At 44.5% G+C, this 6,916-nt stretch overlaps 1 pseudogene; it reads right to left on the bottom strand.

The window, feature by feature from the left end:
- Positions 1–657: 657 nt before the first annotated feature.
- Positions 658–2,432, bottom strand: LOC115943968 (aurora kinase A pseudogene; annotated as a pseudogene).
- Positions 2,433–6,916: the final 4,484 nt, after the last annotated feature.

Raw genomic sequence — 6,916 nt, 5'->3', positions numbered from 1 at the left:
TGGGTTCTGGTAAGGTGGTCTTCCAGGTTGTAGACTAAGGACTTATATCCTCACATGGTTGAAGAGCTAGGGAGCTCTGTGGGGTTTCTTTCATGAGGACATTAATCCCATTCATGAGGCACTACCCTTATCACCTAATCACCTGGCAAAGTCCCTATTACCATCACCTTGGGGGTTAGGATTTTAGCATATGAATTTGGCAGAGGGGACACAAACATTCAGACAATAGAAGATGGCCCCAGTTTAGGTTCCCTAGAACCAGACCTTTGAGCCAAGAATTCAGAGGCAAGCTGTTGATTGGGAAGAGCAGTGTTAGGTGAGGGTCAGGCAAGACAGGAAGGGTGCTCTCAGGCTGCCTACCACAGTGGGCCACTTTGGAAAATTGTATACAGCATACACTTCAAAACTACCTGGCTAAGGGGTGAGAAAGCTGGAGTGTGTACACCCCACGCCTGTCAGACACTGGCCCAGGGCTGCTGTGTGGGGGACGGTGGTGGGGTGGGTAGGGATGCAGGTTGCAAGGAGGCATTCATTCCCAGGCTCCTCTAGTCTGGAAAGGTGGCTGGAAATCAGGCTGGCTTGTACAGACATGGTGAGAGGGGTGGATGGTGTGGGCTCCTTTTTTTTTTTTTTTAATTATAATCATTTTATAGGTGACTTAATGTGCTTTACAAAAACTAAAACCTCAAAACCATGAAATAATAAGCCCTTTAACATTTAGAAAGAGCTGAGACAGGTCTCTTCTAGCCAGCCCCAAGATGAAGGTAGAGCACATGTTTCTATTTCACAGTCTCGGAGGAGACAAGGAGGACTCGCTAGCCAGGCAGAGGTGTGGGACACCGAGCGCAGTCCTAAAGGGATGCCGGGGAAAGAAAGATAGAAGTCTACACAAAATTCTTTATTTTAACATTTAAAAGAAAGAATCACATGTTCATCCTGACAGCTTTCCCAGGCTTGGCCATCCAATAAGTTACACACACACGAAGGTACTTGGAAGGTTATTGCATGCCTCTGTCACTGATGGAGTCACAGTGATGTGGCCACTCTCCCTGCAGTCTGACCCCGCGCCTGTCCTCCCTCCACCAGGAGGCCTCACTCGGACCAGGCTGTGGGGAGGCTCTGGATCGTGAAGCTAGCGACACAGCTGCACTTCCTGTGGCTGCCTTCACTCCAGAGCACGGTGTTCACCGAAGGGGACTCTTGGGTGGGGAGGCTGAGGCAGTGCCCTCGGGCACGGGCAGGCCTGTTCCTGACACCATACAGCAGCCCTGCCTCTCAGATTCCTCCCCCTGCACCATTCTTAAGATTGTTTGCTAGTTGATTCTTTGCTTTTTTGGCTACTTGATGGTTTTGATGAATTTGCTGTGATCCAGGGGTGCTCAAGTACTTCTTTGAGAGTTGGCCTTTGGCTGGGATTATGTTTCAACAGTCTTGAAATGAGGTCCCTGGCTCCCTCTGGCACGAAGTCAGGGAATGTGAACTCAACCCGCGATATTCTTTTGTAGGTCTCTTGGTATGTGCTTGCCTCAAAAGTAGGCTTCCCAACTAGAAATTCATAGCAAAGAACCCAAGGCTCCAGAGATCCACCTTCTCGTCATGCATTCGGCCTTCAATCATCTCTGGGGGCAAGTAATCCAGGGTGCCACAGAGGGTGGTTCTCCTGGAGGATGGGGCATGTACTGACCACCCAAAATCTGCAATCTTAAGCTCTCCAGCCGATCCAAGGAGTAGGTTCTCTGGCTTAATGTCTCTATGAATGACTCTTTTGAGTGACAGTAGGACAGGGCATCTGCCAACTCTGTGATATAAGTAGCAGTTCTCTGCTCATCAAACTTTGACAGTTTCTGAAGTTCTCTGTAGACAGCTCCGAGAGGTGCATATTCTAGAATTAGGTAAACTCTGGTGGCATCATAAGATACTGGCACCACCAGGAAAGGGTGGTGAAGCTGACTGAGAAACAGAGAGAAGAGCTTTGGGCCCTCTGAAGAAAGGTACTCTGGGAGGCCTGGAGGTTTCCTGACTTGGGTGGAGCATTGTAGATAAGGGGCCCTCAGGACTTCCCTCACAAAGACCACCCTGGCTTGGCTGTTATGACTCCTGTTGTTCCCTCCTCAGAAACTTGTGGGCCACATTTTGGCCTCATCCACCTGTGGGCCACATGAGTATGTATCTATTTGTACTGTGAGGCAAGTGACTTCAGAGTGGGTGGTGGTAGGAGTGTGGGGTATGGAGGCAGGAGGAGTTAATAATTTTGGCTGGGAAATAAGAGGAATAGAGCATAGGAGCCCTCTTTGACTCCTTACTTTCCTTATCACCTTACATTCAACACCCTAGCAATGTTCATATTCCAAACCTGGTGGCCTCTCACCACCTCCTTTGCCCCCTACAAGGCCATCCCGTCTCACGTGGACCATTGCAGTTGCTTGTACCATGCTGCTGCCTCTACCCTTGCCCTCTGTTCACACAGCAGGCTGAGTGTGGAGCTTGGCCATGTTACTGTCCTACTCAGAACCTTAGACAGCCTTTCTGTTCCACTGAGTAGGATAGTCAGCGTCCTGCCCATATCCGGCAAGGCCCATGCAGCTGGGCATCTGGCTGGCAGCTGCCTCTCTGATTTGCTCCTCTAGCTCTCTTTCCCTCCTTAATTCTGCTTGATGATTCTGGAACATGCCAGCCTTTTTTCTCCACTGGCCTTGTGTTGCTGTTCCCTCTGCTTGGAATGCTTTTATACCAGAGTCATATGCCTCCCTCCTTGCCTCCTTCTGTCTTCTCAGGACTTGGCTCTGCTGTCATCTCCTTCCTAATCTCCCCATCCGCTCATTACGCTGTCCCATTAATCTGCTTTATTTTGCTTCAAAGCCCTATGGACATAAATTAAGACCACCCAAATGAGAACAAGCAAAGGCCACTTATTCAGAGCTTGCTATAGCAAGAAAGTCAGCCACCATTTTTTGCATTTGGCAGAGACTCAAAGGCAGGCAGAGGAGTGGAAAACTTCATAGTGGAAAAAGGGAAGGCCTCAGGTATGGCATGACTGGAGGCCACTGTCCTGGGAAGCTGTAGGTGGGCTAAGCAGAAGTAGGGCCTCCCATGTGATTGGTCAAGGGTTTATATTTGGCCTTCTCTGGTTGGTCCTAATTTGGAAGCAAGGGTGAAAGTTAGGAAAGCTGCCAGTTATTAGTAAAGTCCTGGCCAGTTGTTACAAGGGTTATTGTTTGGATTCCTGAACTATCGCTAGAGACTGTGGTCTGACTTCCTACAAATTTGGCTTATAGCAGGCTGGCTTCCTGGGTTGGTTTCCTGGGCAGGTTGCTGCAGGTTGCAGGTCAGAATTCTATTTTTATATATAGCTTGGCTCTCAGCTGTTTGTATATTTAGTCTCTCAGCACTTACTGTTTACTCAAGGTGATGCATATTTATTTTTCTAGTTATTGCCTGTCCCATAAGAGAAGGGAAGCTTGGTAAGGGCAGGGGTCTAGTCTTGTTACCATTGCTTCTACAACTCCTCAGACTATACCAGGCAGATGGTAGGTACTCAGTAAATATGTATCGTATGATGGAATGATGATGCCTGATCATTCCTCTATTTCAGTTTCTAGAAATAAAACCATTTGTGTGAAGCTTTTGCTTTATATCTTTTTCTCTCTTAATGGGCTGATTGCCCCTCTGGCATTTTGGTTCAGGCCAACCATCATCTGAAGATACTTGGAAAAAAAGCCCATAGGGAGGACTATGAGTTTTGGATTCAGAGGAACAAATTCAAATAACTGTAGGCACTAGACAGGTCAAAGAATGAACCAGCCTTGAGGGCGAGGAGGGACAGAGAACAAGGAGCCTTTGTCCTGTGGAAAGATGGCTGCCTCAACTCAGCACTTACCAATTTTAATAGGTCAGACTACAAGCCTCCCGTTTCTGGAGTTTTATGTGAATACTTCCATATTTAAATGTTAGTGACTTGTAAGACTATATCGGGATGGGGGAAGGAAGGTGGGAAAAAACAAGATGTTCTGGGGATTGCATTCAGTCCTTGGGTGGCCAAGGCCCTAGGTGGCTTGGCTCTGGTATAGGTTGTCTCCTCAGATCCTCCCTGGAAGGCTCTCTGGGGCTCCCTCACCCTGCTTGGCCTCACCTGACCCAAGATTGAGATTGGACGCTAAGGAGAAGACAAGGAGTACGAGCCCCCGAGCTCCAGCCATGGGACACTGCGAACTGGGTCTCAGTGTACATGTTGCCTTCCAAATGCTTTTCTTCATCAAGAGTCCTCCGTGGATTTGAGGAGGGTGATTGCATGAGGCCGTTTTGGCATTGAGCTGATTGTTAAGTGCAGCTGCAGGAGCCAGCTCCCTGATTAGAACTGAGATTCTAAAGCCAGATGAATTAATAATGAGGTGATAGGGAAACGGAGAGACTCTTACATTGCACTTGGTTATGTTAAGAGAAGTTTTAGGTGCTTTTGCAAGGGGAAAAAAAAAGAATGTTTCTCTAAACATTAAATCAAGCTGATTGGTACCTGGATTAATTAAGCTCCTTTTCTCAGAGTATGACCGACCCTTCAGGATAATCCGTTTCCTCAGCACCATTCATTACAGTTTGCACAGGACTAAAAGATAAGGACTGTGGGCAGTGTAGATTATAAAACGGGAGAGGAAAGGGACCCCAGGACAGTTATTGGATGTTATCTTTACAGCTATCGCATAAGATCCCCCCAAAATTATATTCAAGATGGATTTTTTTTTCTGGTTCCAATTCCAGGAAAACACCAAAATGCAAACCACCTAGGTTGATATTATTTAAGAGCTATTATCCTTGATTAAATCTAAGCACAACAAAAAAGCTAAAAAAAAAAAAAAAAAAAAGCTATCCAGTTTCTTCAGAAATGGGAGATAAAGTGTTTTTGGGTAAGGTTAGCATTTTGCCAAATTTTGTGGTGGTAGCAACCCCCTTATTTATTTGAAATTGCTTAAAATTTTATTCCCCTTCAGCCCTGATTGAGCTAATTAGAACCCACAGGGAATTATGTGGGTAATGGCAGCGAGGGGGAAGTGTAAATATGCAATGCAATTAGCACCTACTTTTTTTCTGTGTGATACGATCCGGGAGCTCATGGGTTTGTGCAAACCTTGGAACAATAGGAACCATTGATACTCAAGCTGCTAGGGGAGTCCATAATTATGATATAATATTTTGCCAGCCTCTTGCATGCATGGAGGTAGAATGGAATATGAGTAAATAAAACCCACAATTTTCTCCATCCATAATTCTTTATATCAGTAGAGTATGTTCTCTGTTCTCTCTCTCTTTTTTCCAAGAAGATAGAAACTTTACTTACTTGAACATTTTATGTACTACAAAGGACTTCATCTGCATGGGAATAAATCTGGTTTGCAATCAGTTAAATGGACAATTTTCTCAGTGTTGTTACAAGTTGAAGAAAGCTACTCCACAATGCCTTCTGCCTATAACAGGCAGATTTTCTTGACTTTGCTTGCTACTGTTGTATAAGCTCATGCCAGGAGATAACTTGAATTTTGTCATTTATTCCTTAATTTGTTAGAACTATACTCAGGGTGGGTTGACTTCATAGGCATATGATCTATGAAGTCCCTTATAGTTGCATTTAAAGCTAGCATTATACAATATAAAGATGAACAAGATTTTTGCTAATAATCTAAATGTTTAATTTTTTTTATTTAGAATAACATGAAATAGCAAATACAAGGCACTAGGACAAGCGAAAGGAGGGACCACAGAACAAAGAAAAAAGCTTTATATTTGAATACCTTTACCATCACTTTTTCCCCTCTACTTTTTGAACAAAGGGCCCCAAATTTGCATTTTGCTCTGGGCCCCATAAATTATGTAGCTGGCTCTGTACCCAGGCACAGCTAAATGGAATTCCAAGATTTATTCACTCATTTAACAAACATTTACTCAGTACACCACAGTACCAGGCGTAAGAGATACAAAGATTAATGAAGGGGGTGGTCTCTGCTTCTTGGGTCTTACCACCTCGTTTCAGGACACATCCCTGCAATCCAGTCTCACAGATGCTGTGAGACAAAACTCTGGGAGCAGATGTGAATTCCCAGTTGCGCATGGTGATGGGAGGGGTCAGGAAAGAATTTGTAGAGGTGCTATTTCAGATTGTAGCTGAGCGTTCAAACTTGCCAGACACTTAAGAAACACTCTCTTTCTGAAGATAAAAACCAAATAATTAGAATGGTCATTGCAGAAAGTGGAGTCTTTCTCATCTTCTACTCCAACCTCACAGATTATGAGGAAGACCCTGCAGTTGTCTTTTCAAATCTGAGACAGTGACTGTAGTCTGCTTGTAAGTGTCAAAAGTAGGCCTGAAACTTAGGTCATCTGATTTCAATTTTTTTAAATTGATGTATCGTTGACATAGGTTACATTAATTTCAGGAGTACAACGTAGTGATTCCACAAGTCTATACATTACGTTGTGCTCATCACAAGTGTAGCTACTATGTGTCACCATATAACACTCTTACAATACCATTGACTATATGGCCTATGAAGTACTTCTTATCCTCATTGATTTTGAATTCTTTTTCACTGTATTCCAATGATTTATTCCCCCTCGATCTTTAACTTGACAACTTCTATCCTGTTACTGGAATTAAGAAATTAGGAAATGATGTAGTATTTTCCAGATTTTATTTTTTGCTTTGTGTCAAAACTTATGTAAGGGGTCTTTAAAAAAAAAAATTATTTCTTTATTAGTCAGAAAAAGAGAGCACAAGCAGGGGGAGTGGCAGGCAGAGGGAGAAGCAGGCTCCTCACTGAGCAAGGAGCCCAATGTGGGATTTGATCCCAGGACCCTGGGATCACGACCTGAGCTGAAGGCAAATGCTTAACCTACTGAGCCACCCAGGTGTCCTTGTAAAGTGTCTTTT

This window comes from Leptonychotes weddellii, chromosome 3 (assembly GCF_054177405.1).
Source record: "Leptonychotes weddellii isolate Sample4059 chromosome 3, ASM5417740v2, whole genome shotgun sequence".
NCBI classification, from domain to species: domain Eukaryota; kingdom Metazoa; phylum Chordata; class Mammalia; order Carnivora; family Phocidae; genus Leptonychotes; species Leptonychotes weddellii.
The sequence above is the reverse complement of the archived record's forward strand: the minus strand, read 5'-3'. Positions and strand labels throughout refer to the sequence as shown.